The sequence below is a fragment of the Herpailurus yagouaroundi genome, unplaced genomic scaffold (genome assembly GCF_014898765.1).
Source record: "Herpailurus yagouaroundi ecotype Mexico unplaced genomic scaffold, PumYag 182, whole genome shotgun sequence".
Classification (NCBI taxonomy): Eukaryota; Metazoa; Chordata; class Mammalia; order Carnivora; family Felidae; genus Herpailurus; species Herpailurus yagouaroundi.
In genome coordinates, this window is record NW_024412413.1 from 26879547 (window position 1) to 26901685 (window position 22139).

A 22139-nucleotide genomic window follows, 5' to 3' on the forward strand; every position below is an offset into this window, starting at 1 on the left:
ATCTACAGCTACGTGAGCCATGGATTTTCAACAATGGTGTATAGGCAATTCGGCAGAGAAAGGAGAGTCTTTTCAAATGATGCTGAAACACCTGGGTATCTGTGTGCACACACAGAAAGGGGAGGACTTCAGCCTGCCAATTACAAACTTGAACTCAGAATGGATCAGAGTTCCGAATGAAAAACCCGTAACTAGATACCTTCTGCAAGAAACATTAGGTGGGAAATACCTGCAACTTTAGCTTAGGCAAAGATTTCTTAGAAATGACACCAAAAGCATGATCCATAATAGAAGAAGATCGTCATCAAAATGTAACACTTCTCTTTGAAAGACACAACTCGAAGAATGAAGAGACAAACTACAGACTGGGAGAAAATGTTTACAAATCATATGTCTTATAAAGGCCTTATCTACAGTACATACAAAGAATTCTCTACACTTAATAAGGAAACAACCCAATTTAAAGATGACAAAGACTTGAATAGACTCTTCAGCTAAGGAGATATATAGATGGCAAATGAATACATGAAAAGATGCACAACACATCATTAGTCATTAGAAATATGCAAATTAAAACCACAGTGTGATGCCATTATATACCTATTAAAATGATAAAAATTAAGAAGACATATCCGATGTTGGCCAGGATGTGGAAGAACTCACACTTATAGGCACTGCTGGTGGGAATGTATAGTGGGGACAGCCACTTTGGAAAACAGTATGGCAGTCTCTTAAAAAGTTAAACATATACCTACCATATAATCCAGCCATTCCACTGCTAGGCGTCTACCAAAGAAAAAAGAAAGCCTGTGTCCATACAAAGACTTGTACGTGGACGTTCACAGCAGCCTTATTTGTAAGAGCTAATGATACGAGTGTCCATCAACAGGTGAATGGAAAAACAAACTCTGGTATATCTATACAATGAAATACTATTCTGTAATAAAAGGTCATGAAATATTTATATGCACATCAACATGAATGAATCTAAAAATGATTATGCTGAAAGAAGCCAGGCAAACAAGAACACTGTATAAATCCATTTCTATGAAATTCTACAAAATGAAACCAATACCAGAAAGCATGTCTGCCTGGGGATGGGGCAGACAGGAAGAAGAAGGAATTACAAAGGGGAATGAGGAAACTTTTGGGGTGATATATTCATTATTTGATTGTAGCGATGGTTTCCTGGATGTATACATGTGTCAAAACTTATCAGATTGTACACTAAGAATATGTGCAGTTTACCGCATGCCAATTATCCCTCAATACGGTGGTTTAAAAAAAAAAAAAAGACAACAGAACAAGACAAAACACCAACCCTTCTTGTCCCCTGGCCCCACATCATGGTGTGAGGTCCTCTTCCTAGGCTGCCCCATAACACTGCACACCGGCCCCACGGCCATCTTCATCACTGTGGATAGCTATCATCTAACTATTGGATTGAGCCATATGAAACTGCCAATATTCTACCATTTCTGGTCTAAAAAACGGCAGCTTCACCCAGTTCAACCTAAGTGCTTGCTGTCCCCCATACCTGATGGTGAATTCTCTGAGGTCCGAGGACAGTCTGGCCCAAGGATGTTTGCCAAGTGAATGCACCGCCACTTTGGAAATCCTTTGCTCTCCAGCCAGCCCCTCTCTGTTGGGTCATCACAAGCAGCTGAGAAAAGGGGCCCTGGGGGAGGGGGGCTGCCTTTAATCCTCATCCCTTTTATCCATTTAAAATCACTCGAACACTCGGTACTGTGAAACCTCCTTTTTGCATAATTTTAAAGCTTCCCATTTGAAAACGATCTTTCAAAGCAACAGAAACACACCCCTAGGTGCTGGAAGCAGAGGATGTAGCTTTGAAAATGTAAAAAGTGTTAAACATTTAAAGCAACCATAAATCAAAGGAAAACTCTGATTCCAGACATCTCTCTGAGGAAAAATTCCAGAGGCTGCAGTATTTTAAAATAATATCATGTGCTTTGGCCCCAGCCTTGGCTGCTTCTCCCTTGGAACAACAAAGAGAACCGCACCAGCCATCACAGGCGGTCTTGTTATATAATGCAGTTAATCGCACATCCTCTCCCCTATGGGATTTAACCTAAGTTTCACAGTGGTCTATTTTATTTAGCATTGATAGTTTTATTCGTTTCATATTAAAGAGATCTTTCCACAAAATTGGCTGCTCTCTCAGTCTTGGCTTGAGAAGGAAAAATATCTGAATTAAAAATCTGTGCAACAGATGGACCTCAGTTACAAAGAATATCTCTGGCTTCAGAAATCCCTCACAGAGGCAGGTGTGAAGCCTGTTAATAAGTTCCTGGCTTTCAGATTTTCCTGAAGACGATGTAGCCCTTCCATTTATGCATCCTGTAGGCAGAGCAGAATGTAGAAACACACAGCTCTATAAACACGTGTCAGATTCTAGGGATGAATTTGCCTCGCTATTTGTTCATTTATAAGGCACTGTACTTTTACTAATGGGAAAAACAATACCATCAGGCAGACCGGAGGAGGAGGGAGAGAGGGGAGGTGTGGGGCCACTGACAGGCCCCTTCTCCTGTGTTCAGGGCCCCGGGGCCGCGAAGGGTCTGAGAGGTGGGGAGTGATGCACCTGGCATCTTATCCCCTCCTCCTTGCTGCAGTGGCTCTTTTCCAGGGAGGGGTTGAGAAAGGGCTGCACCAAAGAGGTTCTCGTGGCCTCCTGCTGCTGTTCATCCTCCCCTTAACCCAAATCTCCCCTCCAGCTACTAAGTGGATGACAGAGAGGAGAAGCAAGGGAAGCCCTTTCATTCTCTACTGTGACTAATAGGACAAATGCCCTGCTCCCAGCTTATAAACGGTTTCGAACACAGTCCTGGGCGGTTTCAGAGAGTTCTCCTATATAAGTGTGTTCCCCCTTGTATCATTTTAAAACAAGGAGAAGGGACGGCGATGGCAGCACTTTTACTCTTGAGGCCGTCATCCAGAGATAGGTGTTATCATCATTCTCTTTTTATAAAGAGGGTGTTAATATTAGGAGAAGCTGAATAAGTCTCTCCAAAGCACTCAGCCTAAGGAGTGACAGTCTGGTTTCAAAGCCGGGTCTGTCTGGCTCTGGAGTCTGCTCTTCCGATGAGGCTCTGTGCTCTGCTGTCTCTGTCGGATTAGATGTGTGTCCATAGATCCCTTGCGAAAGAGGATTACTGGGCAGTAATTTCGTGCTGGTTCAAATATGGTTCCCAAACTGTTCAGATGCCCAGAGACACCTACTAAATGGTTGAGCCTGGAGCCAACGAGGAGGTCGCCTACAGAGAAGAAATTATTCATTTCACAGCCTGAGTTTCAGGGGCAGGTGTACCCTAATAGATACTATAATACAAATAATAATACATATTTATTTAATAAATAATACATGATTGATTTAAAACAAGCCCCTTATAAATCCACATTGGCAATGTCCATCTGACTGAGAAGATAATGTGAGCATTTAGCTGACAAGTAGACGAATGGGCCCAAGGGAACTTCCTGTAAAGTGTCCCCACCAACATGTCCCATTTGTGTCAGGGGCAGCCTTCACCTCCTGCTGGTCAGTCACGTTTCTTGGACAGAGCAGCGCCCTCTCACCGATGCAGGAGACACAGATGCCACAACCAGCATCTAAAACTTTAATAAATGAATACAGTGACTTCCCAGAGGGAGTGCCTTCAGGAATACCACTCAGCAGAAAGCTAGGTTTTAACTTCAGCTATAATAGGACATTCCGAAGTATTCTTGGGTGTTAACACAATAGTTCCAGAAGTAATCTGAGCCCTGGGAAATACACTCAAAGTAATTTTTTTGACTTTCTTTCCCCAGCAGCAAGGTATTTCCTTAAAAAAAGAAAGGAGAAAAAACCCAAAACAACAACAGAAAACCACATGTAATATTCTTTTAGCTTACTTACTGGCAGCATTGTGTGTGTGTGTGTGTGTGTGTGTGTGTGTGTGTGTGTGTGTGTGTATGTTCCAAAGAGCATAGAAGCAGCTTTTATGGTTAGAAAATTGAAGTGCTATCAAACCTAGCAAATTATAGGGATGAAAAATAAAACAGCTTATCTACATACGTCCCATCTGCTTTTGGTTTTGTGTTTTGCACAATCAATTACTGGAAGCATTGGAAAGTATGCCGAGACACTGAAAATGAGACCCAGGGTGTGTCATAAGAGCGACCTAGAGGTGAGGGTGATGCCACCTCAGAGCCTGCACCAGAAGGCAGAGACTCACAGTCGAGTTTCCAGGAACCATCAGTGCAGGGTATTACAAACAAAAACACAACTCACCCCCTGGAGCCGGTGTTTTGGGATATGGTAAAAAGCAAATTTCCATCCACTGGGGAATCGCCATCCATTTCATTATGCTGTCAGAGTGGGTCACTGTGTTCTCCACGACTCGGTATTTTTACTGCCGAGAGCAGTTGCCCCCGAACTGCTTGGATGGCGGACTCTTTGCTATTCGGTAATTTCCCAGACTTGTGCAGCTGGGTTTTTATGACGGCAGCCCTTTAAAGTAGGGTCTCTTCGGACCACTCCGTTCCAACAGCCCTGCTTCCTTCTCCTGTGACAATCCCCCCTTCATATCCCACTCTCACTAATTACCTGGTTCTATGCTCTCCCCCTTGCACCCCTCCTCTTAACTAGATCCTTCTCTCTACTTCTGCCTGAACCCCAGGCAAGGAAAAAGGCCTCACTTTTAAAAAGACAAGCTTAGACAAAGATGAGAATAGCAACAGATTTTACACTTCAAATGAATAAAGTCAATGCCTCCTGAACTGAAGAAGTATTGCGACAAACTAACAAACATTCTTAAGCTGAAAGAACTTGGTGGCAGAGAAGTCTTCGCGGAAAAAGAAAAAAAGTTTCTTACTCCTGTTGATCCAACCAACCGACTAATGGAAATATATCATTAGTGGAAGTAATTTAGTCTGAATTTCGAAAATTACTTTTGTCTAAGAGCAGGGAGTGGAAGACTATTAGTTATTGTTTAATTTTAATTCCAGTGTAGTTAATTTAGTGTTATATCAGTTTCAGGTGTATAATATAGTGATTCAGCAATTCTGCACATCACCCAGTGCTCATCAAGCTAAGTGTACTCTTGGGGCACCTGGATGGCTCAGTCAGTTGAGCATCTGACTCTTGATTTCAGCTCAGGTCATGATCCCAGGGTTGTGGAATCAAGCCCCGTGTTGGGCTCTGCAGTGAGCAAGGAGCCTGTTTAAGACTCTCCCTCCCGTTCTCCCTCTGTGCCTCTCTCCCAGTTGTGTGCTCTCTCTCTCTCTAAAAAAATAAATAAAAAAATAAGTGTACTCCTAATATCCATCACCTATTGCACCCATCCCCCGCACCACCCCAGTGTTACTTATTGATCCATTACTCACTCTTTTAAGTATAGTCTCTATGGGGAAAAACAGAGGCCCCAGGGATTCTAGAAATAAAATCAACAATGTGAGCCTATTCTTCTTTGAGCACATTTTGTTTGTGTAAATCACTATGTCCATTAGTCGGCCATCAAAAGCAGAGGACTATGAAATCATAAATCTGACTTCCATTGTTGAGCAATGGCTCAGAGATCTGAAAGAGAGGAGTTGATTTCTACATCTAGGTCTAGAGGAAAATATTTCTCTTACTGATAAAATATTCTAATTGCCTTGGCTTAATTATGAGAGAGTGTTAATGTATGCATGAGTTCCAAGATACACTTGAATACAGATAAAAGAAGTATAATTAAGTACCATTAAACATTTTTAGACCCTAATGAGAAACAAAAAAGAGAATAATACAAGAGAGACAAAGCCCAGAAGGTGAAAGCATGTCACACTGTACCCCCCTACCCCCCGCCCATGGCTTGCCTTTGGAGACAGGTCCTTTCACTCCATTTTCCCCCTTGTACACAGCCTGCCTCTTTATTAGCTTAGGAGAAAGGAGCCCAGGGTTGCAATGAGGATGAGGTCTTGAGTCACTCAGGACTCAGAACAACTTCATGGCAGTTTCCTGACCATGATTCACTAGGGGACAAAGAGGATGCAGTATCCAGGAGGATCTGGTAGCTGTTGTGGCTAATTTCCCTATGCGTGATGTGGCCTCTTTCCTTAAAGAACACAGGACGACTTTATCTGATTTGAGACTCTGGGGCTATGTTTCATCCAAGTGCCTCTTGGTTGGTCAAGGCTATTGTTTGCCAAGTCAACTGCAAATTTCCCTTTTTGCAATCATCGATTTGTCCACAGTAATTTTCAGGGTGTGACAGCATGGCATGGGGCACTGAGCCCACAGATCTGCTCTCTGGTCCTTTTCCTGCCACTCACTCCTGTGTAACAGACTCACTGCTGTCTACACCTCGATCTCCACATCCCGGGAAAGGCGGCAGAGCCCAGCTGGCTTTCCACAACTCCGCAAGGAAGAGGCCGTTCCTGTCTCAAAAGCTGTCCGGATTTTATTTTCCCTGTCCTTTTCAGTCCTCCCTATCTCTCCACTTTACTTATTCGGCCTAGAGCCTCAAGCAGTGTAGGTGATATTCATAGAACACCATCCTGGTCCTCCAGACTGTATGTTCTAATTTTCACGTTGCTACAGATATAAGCAAAACTGAAGGACGCGTTGGTTAGCAATCACAGCAGAGAGAATAATTAACCCAGTTGCAAATTGTGTCTCCTTTCAGTCTTCAACTGAGAGGCCTCTGTGATTCAGTAGAGACAGCAGAAGCCACGAGGTGGTTCAAGACCCAGAACAAGACCTGGAGACTGATGTGCCACCTTTCTAGCCTCAGCTTCCCTCCTGTCAAATGAGCTTAGGGGCTACAAATTCAAGTATCTGCCAGGGCCTAGCAGGGGTCACAGGTGAATATAAAACGTGGAGCAGTGGCGGCGAGGGAGAGAGCGCCGCTCAGCACCAACCAAAGCCCTAGGAGGAGGAGGAGACAATGTCTCCACATCTTGTAAACTTTGGGAAGCCAAGAATCCAGGTTTTAGGTGAAATCTTGATTTTAATTAGGGTCAACTAAACATTGGTTTTACATGCTGTGATAGCCTGTCTGCAGGCTGGCTCCAGACCTTAAGTGTCCAGCCTATCGCCTCTGTACTAGGCAGAGTGCCTCTCAGCTCTCTCTTGGAGCTAAAGTTCCGGATCTACCCAGAGCTAGTTTTTGCAGTAAAATCTCTTATTAGTGGCTATTAATGCCAATTACTGTACCATTGTAGATGGAACCCAGAATTGATTTAGAGCTCCAGGGCAACAGGAAGCCATGAAAGACTGGGGGTCCGGGTGATATTAGAAACAAGTATGGCGAGATCCAATTTACATTTTAATAAAATCATTCTGGTGGAAGAATGAACTGGAAAGAAGGGCCAGTGCACATGGCTGAGCAGGTGTTAAGGCACATGGACACCAGCCACACGAGCACATGATGGGGGAAATCCAGCCTCTGTCTGCTTATAAATATCTGGTCCCAGTTGCAACTTCTTATGTGGTCAGTATATATTTTTTTCTACCCCCAGCTTCCCTGTAGGCTTGCTGGCCTTAAGGCAGAGGTAAAACAATAAGGCCAGTTGGAAAGTTACTGCATGGGAGAGATGATTCTCTGAACAAGAAACCAGTCACCAGGCAGTGACCATGGAGAAAAGTAGATGGACTCCATATTGAAGGGTAGAGTGGATATCTGTTGTTGACTGATTAAACATAAGGACCAAGATAGAGGCATCAACAGCAAGACCGGGGGTGCTGGTATTGCCACTGCTGGCATCGAAATGGAGAAAGACGCAGGAGAAGCAGGTAGACGCAGGATCCAGAGATCAGCGTTTTGAACATGTTAAGCATAAGATGCCTGGGGGACATCCAAGTGGAAATGCCAAACAGATGACGAGATAGATACGCAGAACTCAAAAGGGTCTGGGTTAGAGAAGAAACCCCTTCCAACTCTCAAGTTTTCTTTGCTCTTTATTTTTCAAGGTCCCCTGTTGGGTAACTCTAATTTAAAATAAGGTCATCCATACACTGAGGCAGATTTTCCATCGCTTTGTCTACTTTGCGTACCAGGTGCAACCCACTGTCTGCTCCCTGCCTTCTTAGGCATAGCAGCAAATACTCGAATGGTGCTCTCTCACCCTGTCACAAGTGCTTACTGTGTATCAACCTGCTCAGTTCTCCCGTCAGCCCAATGAGATAGGTACCATATTGTCCTCGCTTTCTTAAAACGGAGAAAGAGAAGCACAGGGAGGTGAAATGGCTTGTCTGAAGTCACACAGGGGGTAAGTGCCTTCAGAGGTTGGCTTTTACCTACCACACATTAAGTCCCGCTGCCTCTCCAACATCCGAGATGGTGTTCACAGCTTCTTTTAGTTACCGCACCCCTCCTTCTGCACTACATACCCCTCCCTGCTTCCTCACCTGAACTGGCGACCAGAATCCCTCACTAGCTTTATTTGCCTCACATGAGCTGGTTTCCAGACACCCCCCCCCCCCCCCATTAGTTTTATTTTCCTGTTCTTGAACCACCGAAGTCTGCTGCCACGGACCATGTGTATGAATGAGTCTTCTCTTCTAGACGAAGGGCAGGAAGCAGGCCCTGTGTTTATTCCTTCTGAATCCTTTACAGAGCTGCCAAATGTAGGCACACAGAGCAAGCCCTCTAATAAGGACAGGGCCAGACCAAGTAGGGATGATAGGTCTGCCCATGCGGATAACAGGGGTTGGCTGGGAATATATTTTTATCTGTCACAGCCCTAATTAAGGGAAAAGGCCTTATCTTGTGGCTAGAAATGTCACAAGATTTGTGATGAATTGGCTAATCGTTCCTTTTGTAGACCTCCTCCGGTGCCGTCTCCAGGTCAGGACACTGAAGCTGGAAGGCACCTTACTTGGCTGCTCTGGGGCCAGGTTGTCTCTCACAATGTTTTTGGTCCCTGCCCTGTCCCTTTGGGGTGCTTTCCTGGGGCAGGGTTGCTGCCCCCTTCAAGACAGTGAAGGGGCAGAGCCCCCCTTTGTCTCTCCCACTCTGGGGTTTTCTTTCCTGCCCTGTTCCCCAGAGGCTGGGAGTGGTTAGAGAAATACCCACCACCCGTCCACTTCCTGCCAGGGGCCTGGGTACACTCCTTTGCACTGTCACCAGATAGCTCTCTTCTCACTCACCCCCACACCCTCCCCGGGACAGTAGAGCTCTTCCCACTCCACAAGCCCTGCGTGCCCCTCTCCCCAGCTGGCCTCTATCATCTCCACGCTTCCCACCTCCCGACCCTCTGATGTGTCAAGAAAAAACTGGTCCTGGGGCGCCTGGGTGGCGCAGTCGGTTAAGCGTCCGACTTCAACCAGGTCACGATCTCGCGGTCCGTGAGTTCGAGCCCCGCGTCGGGCTCTGGGCTGATGGCTCAGAGCCTGGAGCCTGTTTCCGATTCTGTGTCTCCCTCTCTCTCTGCCCCTCGCCCGTTCATGCTCTGTCTCTCTCTGTCCCAAAAATAAATAAACGTTGAAAAAAAAATTAAAAAAAAAAAAAAAAAAGAAAAAACTGGTCCAGGGAGGGAGACCACCCAGAAGACGCAAGTTACCTGCAACGTAAGTAACGTTGCAAGAAAGGCCTGTGCAGTGGGCACATCCCTATTCAGGAAATACAGCCTCAGACAATCTAACTTGTGGAAGAAACTGGGAATACGGGTTGCCTCTGAGGAAGGGGCTAAGGACGGAGAGGCAAGGCCTGGAAGAGAGGCTGACCTTTTTCACGAAATGCCACTTTGTATCACATCCTCTTCAACTATAAATACTTAAAGGTTTCAACAATAACTCTCCTAGTTCTGATTCCAGGTGTGGTACACAACTTCCTGATAAAAATCTGGCTCCTAATGCAAGGTTTTTCTGTGGAAATAAAAATATGCTGGCCTGCCTGCAGACATAAATATCTGTGCCTTCCAGCACATTAATGAACAGGTGTTCTGATTTATACATTAGTCTCTCCTAAGACTGGGTGTCATGAATCGGCTTCTCCCACGCCCTCTCCCAGCCTGTTCTGCCCTCAGTCTGAGATTACCCTTGACGTGCAAAGCTGAGGAACAGACCTGGAGGGGGGAGTTCATCGGCAAGGCCCTGCCTAAGTGGCCAGGCAGCCCCCTTCCGGTCTTGGGAAGCAGCTTTTCTTCCTATGGATCCCTAAGGCTGCTCTCATGTCTGGATCCCTGGGAGATGACAGGCGAATGGGATCCCCCACTGGCTGAATGGTGACCTGACCGAAGTTGAATGTCCCACATTCCCAGCTTGAGCTTCCTAAAAAAGGAATCTGAGCCATCAAATGGAAAACCAGTTTAGAAGTCTGAGGGCCACATACAGTGGAGTAGAAGCCCTCAACATGTTTTACGATGAGGGACTCCCACCTGAAGCACATATGTGGTGGAGGGTGAGGGGTGGGGACAGGATGTGGCATGGAAAAGAAAGATGAGCACGCAGAGGCAGGCAGGTTACTGCCAAGAAAGAAAATTCTGCCTGGCAACCATAAATATAAAGACGACAGCTCCTGGGACCTGGAGGAGGTTACTTAACCTCTTTGGCCATACTTCCTTTTGTGGAAAATGAGGATAACTATACCGTCTACCTCAAGTGGCTGTTCTATTGATTCAGTAGGACGATGTAAGTAAAGCACTTTGCCCAGCCAGGCTCCACGTTCTCTGGCCCCCATACCCTCCATCCCTACACACCACACAGCCCTGAACATAACTCTTAGGAACTATGAAAACACATTTCAAATACCTCAGGGCCAGGCAAGGCCTGGCCCGGAACAGTCCTTTGAAACACCAGGTCAGAGACTCTGATAGGCCCCTTTACAAACGAGGGGGCAGTAACCTGGACAGGGAAGGGCCTTCGACGATCACCTGGTCTGATTCCTTTTGTACGTGCATTGCATAAATGAACCAAATGAGTAGATGAAGATGAGAAGAAAAAATAAATTACTTAAAAAGTAGTAAACCTGTGACATTCTGTAGTCAAGTTCTGTATACTGAGCCCTTGAGCATCTGGCACTCAACCACTTCTCCAAATCCCAACCCCGGCTTCCAGGTCATCAGCCCTCCCTTCCTGGGCTGGCTCTTTAGCACACTGACCTATGTGAGCAAGACTTCGCAGAAACCCTCCGTACTTTCAGCGCCTTTGACGCTAGCACAGGGAGGAGGCGGGTGGTGGTAAATGCCACTGCGGCACCCCCATCCCCACCCGTTGTCATCTCACGGGAGCGCATCCTCTAGATGGGAGTCACTGCGCGGGATGGGAAGTCATGGATGGGGTGCCTACATGGCTGAACTAGGTGGAGGCAGAAAAGGTGCTGAGAGCCACTTCCCTGGAGCTGCATTGTCCAGTAGAGGAGCCACCGGCCATGTGTGAAATGAGCCCTGCACGAATTGAGGGCTGTGTGAAGTATACACCAAGATTTTGAAGTCCCAGTGAGAAATAGAGTGTAAAGTATCTCATTAATACTTGTTTGCCATTCCTTTCCTGTTATTGAAATGCTAATATGCTGGGTATATTTGGTGAAACAAACTATATTATTCAGACTAATTTTACATTTCTTCTTACTTTTTTAAATGGAGCTACTAGAAAATCTAAAATCATGTTTGTGACTTACGTTGCAGGTTGCATTATATTTCTACTAGAGGACGGCGCTCTAGAACCGGCTTTCTGTGCCCCCTCCCCTCTCACCATTGACGTCCTCATGTCAATTCTTACCCTCATGCATGAGCAGCGGTACGGGTGGTAGGCTAAATAGCTACTCCTGGGCCTTTGTTACTCGGAAAAAGAAAGTAAACTAAAATCACGTTCCGTTAGTTGGTGGGATATTGCCTACGTACCCAATGATCAGAGCCAGAAACATTTCTGGCCTTATCATGTCAGGCCCCCCCTTCAGGCCAGGCAGGGAGAGAGAACCAGCCCTCACAGCAATGGTGGGTTCTAGATGCAGCTAAGCTACTAACCAATTACTGGGTTTTCTTTCTTTTTCATTCTCTTTCTCTTTCTCTTTCTCTTTCTCTTTTCTTTTCTCTTTTCTTTTCTTTTCTTTTCTTTTCTTTTCTTTTCTTTTCTCTTTTCTTTTCTTTTCTTTTCTCTCTCTCTCTCTCTTTCTTTCCTATTTCTTGGCATATATCTACCTCATCTTGGCTACCAGACCCAAGGCTCCTTGTAGACAAGGATCACAGTTTTTTGTGCATAGCACACAACTACATGCCCATCTCCCTAGGAGACCATCGGTAAATCTCTGTCGAATGCAATGCACGAAAGACTTAACAGCCTTCAGTTTACTCACCAGTAAAAATGAAGGCATCAGATTAAATAATCACATAAGCTGACAGAATTTTAAAACTAAAAGGGAGCTTAGGATCCTCTGGCCCAGTGGTTTTCAATTCAATCAGATACAATGCCTTGTTAAAAACTTTTTATCATAGTATATTTACTGACTGATAAAAAACCTACCAATATTTTTAAACAATATGCAAATTATAATACAAAGGAGCAATGAAAAGAAAATAACTTCTATAAAATGATACATATGTCAATATATAAATACTCTGCATGACTCTTCTAAAAAGCAATTTTGCCTCAGATTCATACACCTGTGGAATCACCACGAATGTGACATCGATAACACAGACTATTCTGTGTTATTGCTGTGTTGGTCACTCAAACATCATTAGTGTTTGCTATTGGTGATCTGGTTTTTCTGAAATGATGAATAATTCTTGGTAAAGTTTTGAAGAAAACAAAGTACAATCTTACCTCTACTTGTACATATTCCTGGAAAATTCAGTGTGTATTTTCGAACATGAAAAATACACATCTATACGGAAAACAAAGTTACATTTAATATCTGGCAGCTGATATGAAAGCCGTGCAAGTTGTGGGATAATTCTTTGCTCTGCAGGATTGTCCAGAGTACTGTTCAACAGCTGGGCTCCTGCCCATCAAATATCACCCACACCTCCCTGCCCCTAATCACTGTGACATCTAAAAAACACCCCTGCAGATTGCTAAAAGCCCCCAGGGGGGTGATTCCAATCTCTGTGGAGAAGCCGTGACAAGCCAAACTTTTGATCACTGGCATAACTTGAACAAATGTGGGGGTCACAGATACCAGATCGTCATCTAGTTCATTTTCTATTTTGAAGACACAGTTGCATTGATCCACTATCAGAGAATGAATGGAACCATGAACTTAGGTTTCACAATTTGTGTGGCTGATTTCATGCACCCCTGTGGGTTCTATCATGTTGCAAGTTAGAAAAACGACTTGTCCTCTGAGATGTTTTGCCCATGTCCTTACTTGACAGAAGAGGCCCTGGGGTTCAGGCTGAGCTGGAGAACCCAGGCCTCCTGACTGCCAGTTCCACGTTTTCAGGCTTGTTTCCTCTGGCATACTCCAAAGTTTCTAGGACGTCACAGCAGAAGTTGTACTAGTTGCAACACTTCTGACTCCAGTTCCAGTGTTTGCTTTCAGGGCCTTGGTCATTAGCACTTACACATGACTCTAGGATTCATGACGAAGGGAGATTAAATATTTAGATCCCTCAAACAAGTCGAAATGCACTTGCACTAGATTTCTACTGGGTAATCCCACTTGAACCTTATTTATTCTGGGGGATGGGGGGGTGGAGTGTGGGCTCTACTCATTTTATTCAGAACCTGCATAAACAGAAGGTAAAGTCGGCTCCTCTCCACCCCCTTCCTTATCTCAGAATGAGAAATCCATCCAGTTCCTCTGAGGATTTGCCCTGCCTTGCTCACAGCACAGTGCGTGTGCTCAGTGGGAACAATCTGCTCATGCCAGGAAACTAGATCCTGTTTGAATGACAGTAGTTATGAGAAAACAGTATGGCTACAGCCAGCACCAAAGTATGGCTTGTACTTGGTGGCTGGCACTGACCCACCAGAGAGTCGCCAGGCAGCTGAGAAACCTCATATGACCGCCAGGCTCCGACTACTGACTTTGCTTTCCCCTACCTGTCCAACCCTTTGATTTGAGCATTTATCTGTAGGCAATATTCTGTGGCTTCAAGTCAGCTTCTTTTCTGTGACCCCCTCAGCAGGTGGGGGAGGGGGTGGTTCTGGCTTGCCCTGAACTACAATCTGCTCTCAGATTCCCCAGAAATACCTCTTCTTCAAACACATACTCTTTCCCTTTCCTGGGTAGTTCTGAGCTCACCCTGCCTCCCACCCTGGCTCAGCTCCATACCCTTCCACAGTCCAGTGGTTCCCCAATATCCACAGAACCCAGGGCAAGCCCTAGTTCTGCCAGCAAGTGCCCCTGTTGCTGACGCTTGGACCACTGAGGTCCCTTTGGCTTTGAGATGATCTGTTATACAGACTCTGGTACACGAGCTAGAGACCTCAATCTAAAATAGTTACAGAGGTGGGACAAAAGAAACCAACTAGGGGCACCTGGGTGGCTCGGTCGGTAAGCGTCCGACTTGGGCTCAGGTCATGATCTCGCGGTCCGTGAGTTCGAGCCCCGCGTCGGGCTCTGTGCTGACAGCTCGGAGCCTGCAGCCTGCTTCGGATTCTGTGTCTCCCTCTCTCTCTACTCCTCCTCCACTCACGCTCTGTCTCTCTCTCAAAAATAAATAAACATTAAAAAAAAATTAGAAACCAACTAGACTGGTCGTTAAGACTTTTCCAACAGGCGTGGATAGCATAAATGTGAGAGAAGGGATAAAGGCACACATATGTGCAGGAAAAAGAAAAGGAAAAGAGAGAGAGCAAGTTTCTGTCCCAACCTCCCCTGACTGCTTGCAGTTCCATGTCTCTAAAATGAGCCAAGAAAAAGCTGCCAAGCGAGAGGTAGAGGACAAGGACATAAATGTAACGTTTAGTTGCAGCGCTCAGTAAAAACCCAAAGACTATTTAGGGCATGTTCTTGACAACTTCTCTGCATCGTTGTACTGGATTCTGTGGGATTTGGCCACTTTGGACATTTTTGCATGGCCAGATTCTTAGCATCGACTGAAAAAAGGAAAGAGACTCTGACACATTCGATTTGCAGTCACAGAATAGGTGTCAGTTCTTATTTAATTATGCAACCCCTCGTATTCTATCAGATGTCGGCAAATTTAAAATGTGCACCATTTTAATGCTTTGTCATATAATTCTTTTGTGCTTAACACATGTCACTTAAATTTATATTTCCTGCCTATTCTTCCCACACTAATTTGAACCATACAAAAAAAAACTTACAAAGAGGAGAAACTTCATGCAAGACAAATAAGGATATTGTAGCGGGGCAGTTCTTGATTAAAGGCAGAATTTTACATAACAATACAGGATATATGGCAAAATCAACTCAAGACCTTATATATTGCATTATATAACTAAGCAAATCCAGACCCAGAGTTTACACCAACCGTAATTCACGGACTGAAATAAAACTCAATGAAACTTGTGCCTGAGCCAGAGTTTGCTTTGCTTGGGTTTGGCAACAAATTATTAACTTAGCAGAGGATGGGTGGCAGGGCAAGAAAACAGACGCTTCTTTGAACCAATCCATGATTATAAAAGACAACTAATTCTCATTTGGTAACCAGCTAGATTTTTAAGTAATATTATCACTTTTAATTAAAACTGATACATCTAACCCAGACAGAAACTATGTCTAAATGATACTATGGGAACTTAGAATAAGAATAGAAATGATAACAATATCTATCATTTATTAGAGCCTAGCATATACTAGTTAGTAGGTTAGGTCGTTTAGATACATCCTTTTGTTTGATCTTTTGAGGAAACTTTCTTTGCGTGTTTACTGAAGTCCACAGTTTACATTAGGGTTCACTCTTGGCACTGTACGTTCCATGGGTTTTGACAGGTGCTTAATGCCATGGGTCTACCATTACAGTATCATACAAAATAGTTTCACTGCCCTAAAAATCCTCAGTGCTTCACCTCATCATTGCTTAGCCCTTTACCCCAAACCCCTGGAAACCACTGAGGTCTCTACAGTTTTGTTTTTTCCAGTATGCCATACAGTTGGAATCATACAGTATGTAGCCTTTCCAGACTGGCTTTCTTCACTTAGCTATATGCATATGTTTCTTCCATGTCTTTTCATGACTTGATAGCTCGTTTCTTTTTACTGCTGAAAAATATTCCATCACGTGGATGTACCACAGTTTATCTATTCAATTACTGAAAGGCATCATGGTTGCTTCCAGTTTTTTGGCAAATTATGAATAAAGCTGTTATAAACACTAGTGTGCAGGTTTTTTATACGGACATAAGCGTTCAACTTCCTTGGCTAAATACCTAAGAGGAGGGCTTCTGGATCATGTGGTAAGACTATGTTTAGCTTTTTTGTTTAAAGCTTATTTATTTATTTTGAGAGAGGGAGAGAGGGAGCAGGGGAAGGACAGAGAGAGGGGGGGAGAGAGAGAAGGAATCCCAAGCAGGCTCTGCACTGCCCGTGCACAGTCTGATGCGGGGCTGAAACTCACAAACCTGAGTTGACCTGAGCTGAAACCAAGAGTCAGATGCTTAACCAAGTCACCCAGATGCCCTATGTTTAGCTTCTTAACAAACTGCAGAACTGCTTCCCAAAGTGGCTATCGTCTTTTGCTTTCTCATTACTTAATCTTTAGCAATCCTTCAATGTATGTATTTTACATCTGTTACTCAGATGAGAAAATGGAGATTCCAAGAAGTTAAATAATTTGCCCAAAGTCACACAGCAGAGTAAGGGCTAATGTTGGGATTCACATTTGGGTTGGTCTGGCTTTCGAGCTGGTGACCCTTCTACCAAACTATGCTGCATCTCCAAGCAAAACTCACATTCAGCCAGGGCAGGGTCCTTCAGTGGTGCTTGTGTATGTAGCCAGTTTCTACTGGAAATATTAATGTCCCTGTCCTGAGCCTAAAGCCAAACATCAGGGAACTGTCTGATTGCACAAGTCTTATAACTTTCCTCCTCTGCTGAGCCATGGAGTCACTCTCCCCTTCCTCCTTGGCCACAGCTCCAAAGAGGGGCTACAAGGCCATGTGAACAGGGCAGAGGGCAGGTGTTAAAGGTAGATACACCTGAGTACAATTCCAGCTGTGGACAAAGACAGTTTGCTATCATTAACCTTTGCATTATCACTCCATAAAAGTACTTTCAGTAATGCAAATACTAACCAACCACTCCCCACTCCCCGCATCAGATTTCTGAATTCAAGGCATCTTTCAAAGATCTAGAAAACCAGCAGCTGGCTATTCTAAGATGCAAGACTGGGGGAAAATGTCACTGGCTGCCATTTGTAAGTTGTTTTGTCAGAAAAAAAAAAAAATTAAGACCTATAAGCTAAGAGATTTGGTCACTTAAAAATGTTTCTATATTTTTAGCTCAAGACAAGGGAGTTTTACATTGCATTCTTGAAGTGTGATCTTGAGAATATTCCTCATTCTCAAGCAGGGCAGAAATCCAGACACACTTGTACATCAGGTAACTGATCACCATAACATACAGGGCAGGTGTGGGGAAGGAGTGACAGGCAGTAATGATTGAGGGAAGCAGGGGCTATGGCCAGCCTATGTTCACTGTTAGGTTTGAGGTCTAGCCTTCACTTAGTATGACCTTGAGGTGGAGACCATTCTACCACATAGAAGTAGGGGATAGTATTTCCACATAATAATACACAAATCAGCCACACTGTATTCTGCAAAGAGCCCGGTGAAATTCCCTGTTCTTAAAGCACCTCGGTTATCTCTCTTTCTCTCCTCTTTTTGGCAATTCTAGCAATGTCAGTCACACCAGCTTGCAAAGGGGCACAGAATGTCCTACTTTAAGAGAAAGCACAATTTGGTAAAGCCTGGAGAAATAGCTTAGAAGCTTAAGAAGAGGGATGCTTGCTCTCATGGATAGTACAGTTTGGTTAGTTTAGAGAATGTGCTTTACATAGCAATTTGGATGAGCCTAGAAGTACTGCCCTTTGATGGCGGTCTTTATTTAAAAAGTTTATGTAACGTTTTGGCTATTGGTAGAGGTTACGGGAGAATATTTCTTTGGCTAGTACTTGTATTAGTGGCTAGGTTTCTATCAGGGAGGATACAGGTTGAGGGGAAGGGATGAGACTGTTGAATATGAAAGCAGACTAAATTCATGAAAACCTTATGTCCATTTCTTTATTTGCCAGATAAGGGCTCTGGACTTAATTCATATTTCCATCTGGGTAGGAAAGGGAAGGAAAAATGTATAAACCACTTATGCCAAGATGCCCACTCATCTTAATTCATTCAATAATCAAAACTGAACTGTAATCATGAAGTAGTAAAGAAGGGCAAAAAGTTGTACAAATTGGATCTTATGTCTATAATGTGCAACCACCTGGGCCTGAGGTCATGGGTCCAGCATGCCAGAGTCTATGTCATTATAGAATGACAGGAGGAAGGGGATTTACGATTATCCAGTCTGGCCACTCAACTCTCCTCATTCATATAAAGGAAATGGAAACCAATAGCTTCAAACGATTTTCCCAAGGTCACACAGCTAATTTATGGCAAAGATGGGGCTACCCAAATACTTCCATCCCCAGCCCAGCCAGTGTTCTTTCCCATACATCCAGTTCCTAAAACTGAGGCAAAACCATTCCCTGGGGTACAATCAGTGTGCAAGCAACAAGGTAAGCATGGCGTATTTTCCTGGAGGGTCGATTTTATTAAATGATAAACATTTATATGTCAAAACAAATATGAATATATTCTGGAATAGAAATTTTTAAAAATGTTTAAGATAAAAAGGTTTCACAAAGATTTTGTGCTTGAGGTGACCTACCACAGTCTACCTTCCCAGACGCTCCTAGTCTGAGGCAGAGGTTCTTCAGAGAAACTTGGGAGAAGCATTTTAGAGTATGCATTCATGGTGTTTAGCTATTCGATAACATTGGTTCACTCCGAGATGAACAGGGACTGGACCTGTATTAACTAAAATCACAAGGAGCTGAACTAAAAGGATACAATTGCAAAGCAGTCCGAAATACTGTCACTTGCCAGAACCTTCTTGTCTCACTGGCCTCCTTGAGAAACTGGGTAGCAACAGTGTTGGAATAAAGGGGAGAAGAATAATTTCAAGATACAATAAAATCAGACAAATCTACAAATGGCATGACATCATTTCCTCCACGGAACTTCATAGTTACACTGGCCAGTCAGAATACCCTGTCCCTTCCCTTTATGACAAAACTTCTTGAATAATTTGTCTAAATCAGCTACGGTAGCCCCCCCTTAACCATAGTTTTGCATTCCATGGTTTCAGTTACCCCTGGTCAACTGTGGTCACACACTGTCAGAGGGTCAAGAGTCGCCTAACGCTAGGTCACAATGCCTATGTCACTCGCCTTGCTTTATCCCTCATGTAGGCATTTCATCCTCTCACATCTCAAGAAGGGTAACTGAAGTACAGTAAGATATTTTGAGAGAGAGACCCACATTCACACAATTTTTATTACAGCATACTGTTCTAATTGTTCTTTTTTACTAGTAGTTGTTAATCTCTTACTGTGGCTAATTTATAAATTAAACTTTATCATGTGCAGAAGAAAAAACATGGTATATATAGGGTCCAGGACTATCTGTGGTTTTAGGCATCCACTGGGGGTCTTAGAATGTATTCCCCGTGGAGGAGGGACTACTGCCTTTCCTAGTTTTTCCACTCCTCCTTCATGAATGTGTCACAGAAATGAATGAATAATTGATTTAAAATGGCGACTTTAGGGGCGCCTGGGTGGCGCAGTCGGTTAAGCGTCCGACTTCAGCCAGGTCACGATCTCGCGGTCCGTGAGTTCGAGCCCCGCGTCAGGCTCTGGGCTGATGGCTCAGAGCCTGGAGCCTGTTTCCGATTCTGTGTCTCCCTCTCTCTCTGCCCCTCCCCCGTTCATGCTCTGTCTCTCTCAGTCCCAAAAATAAATAAACGTTCAAAAAAAGAAAATTTTAAAAAGATAAAAAATAAAATGGTGACTTTAACCAATAAATTTATAAATAAAATAACTTTAACTATACTAGATATAATATTAGAGTATATTATTTCAAATTCCTTTCTGAGTTTTGTGAACCAACCTAGTTCCATGCTGGAATTTGGAAAATAGCCAGTTGTCATGGTTAACACCATGACTTTTGAAAAGTTTTCTCGAAGGTTTTTAAAAACTTGGTTTCCAAATTATGGGGCTATAGCCTGTTTAGAACCTAGATACCGAAGGGGGTGACGCATTTAACCCTAAAGACTCCACACTACATTGTACCAAATTCAGAGAACATTTTTAGATAGTGAATATATACTTTATTTCCTCTTCATTTTCTTGAAAGACAATAGTATACTACAAAAGTTTCTGGGTCCTATTCTGTTATTAAAACTGAAGTTACCTAGGCAGAATGTTCTATTCATATAGAATGGAATAAACAGTTCATGTGTATATGTCTTAATTCCTCACTTTTTACACAACGCACCTGTACTATTAAGCGCAGGTGACCAGCTGGTACATCTGTGCCCGGAAGTCACCAAAAGCAAGAGTCACTCTGGTTTTCAGAGCACGCCTGCCCTTTCTTTCCTTCGTTTTGGACTTGCCTCTTCCATTCCAGGTTCTACCACATCCAAACTCTGTGTTTCCGCTCTCAGTGTTTTTGAATAATCTTGGTTTCCCCATTTTGATCCCCTGTGCCCTCTAAAAGACTATGGCTGTGTTCAACCCTGTGGCTCTCGAGCTGTGCTGGATGGGTTATCTAAAACCCGACCAACACTCCTTATATTCCAGCTTCTCTCAAAGTAGAATACAGGCCTCAGAAATTACATCTCTTCTATACTGACACAAAGCAAAGATACTCATTAAATAATTTTTATTGTCTGAATCAACGGCTAGTAATCGTATTTTCCCACGTTGATGGGAAGCATCAAGTTTATACCAAAAGGTCGTATAGGAAAAAGTGAAGCTGCAAAACCCAACTTTAATGACTTCCACACAAATATTTCGGAGAAACATTAAAGTTTCTAAAATTCTAAACACTGAATTCTCAACAGTAAAATCACTAAAATCAGTGAGGACAAACAATACTACTCTACTTTAACTACTGGCTTCCTGGAATATATCAAACTTGTATGGGAAAAACAAGCTTGACCACTACGAGTAGTTGAAATACTCTCCCAAGAGCAAAAGCACTTTCCAGGGCAGCCACTTGTTACACCATCCCTTAATCTCATGGTTTCCTGTGTTTGGTCAGGATTCCTTGGTATAACTTGAGCTTCAATTTTACTCATGTTGCCAGAGCTAAGAAAACAGAATTTCACTGTACTTAATCGAATCTAGGAAATAAAGAGATACATCTCCTACCATTTCTTCCTGAGTTCTACAAACAAAATTACTATAAAATCGGAATCAAATTCTATAATAGATAGTATTTCTGCCACCTGCCTTTATATCTGGTCACTACAATGCAGTGTCCACAGTTTTCAAATGCATTGCTAAACAGCCTTGAAAACACACAAAAACCCTAAAACATTTAATATAGTTAAGTATACTTAGTACCCCTAAGTTAAAACAAGCTTAAAATAGCAAAGAGAGTCAAGAAGATATTTAACTATTTAACTATGTACTTAATTACAGCGTATTTACCTATGTATGTGACATTCCCCCTGTGGTGTCAAATAGGAATCTTAAATTTGACATGACCTAATCAGATGTATTTCTCTCTCTCTCTTCTCTACCCCAAATCCAGTTCTTGACACAAACCCTGCTGCCCAACCTTCCTCGTGTCAGCAAATGGTAGTACCTCCTACCCATTTCTCAGACTAGGACTTCTTTCGTTCCTCACTTTGTTCAGTTTTTTACAGACCATATTTTCTTGTCCTTCCTGACTTTCAGTGAACTAATTAAGTTTTTGTTACTTTTCCCACTGCCACCTCTTAAAAGTATATAGTCTACTGATAAATTTTAAACATACATATTTAAATTAAAATTTTTGGCACACAGCTACAGTATATTTACATACTCCCCTGAACAAAACAGTACCTGTGGAATACCTTCTACCCCCCCTCTATCTCCTTGGCCTCTCTTTCCCCCGTTTCTGCCACTCCCTCATTTTAAAAATCATACAGTCTCGGGGCGCCTGGGTGGCGCAGTCGGTTAAGCGTCCGACTTCAGCCAGGTCACGATCTCGCGGTCCG

At 43.5% G+C, this 22139-nt stretch overlaps 1 protein-coding gene and 1 pseudogene across 2 annotated transcripts in view; one reads left to right on the plus strand and one right to left on the minus strand.

Annotated features, from left to right (window-relative positions):
- Positions 1 to 22139, minus strand: part of CRADD (CARD and death domain containing adaptor protein) — a 178220-nt gene that overhangs the window by 21953 nt on the left and 134128 nt on the right. The gene's annotated exons all lie outside the window — the stretch shown is intronic.
- LOC121040979 (uncharacterized) overlaps positions 1 to 22139 on the plus strand; it is a 56179-nt pseudogene that overhangs the window by 8010 nt on the left and 26030 nt on the right.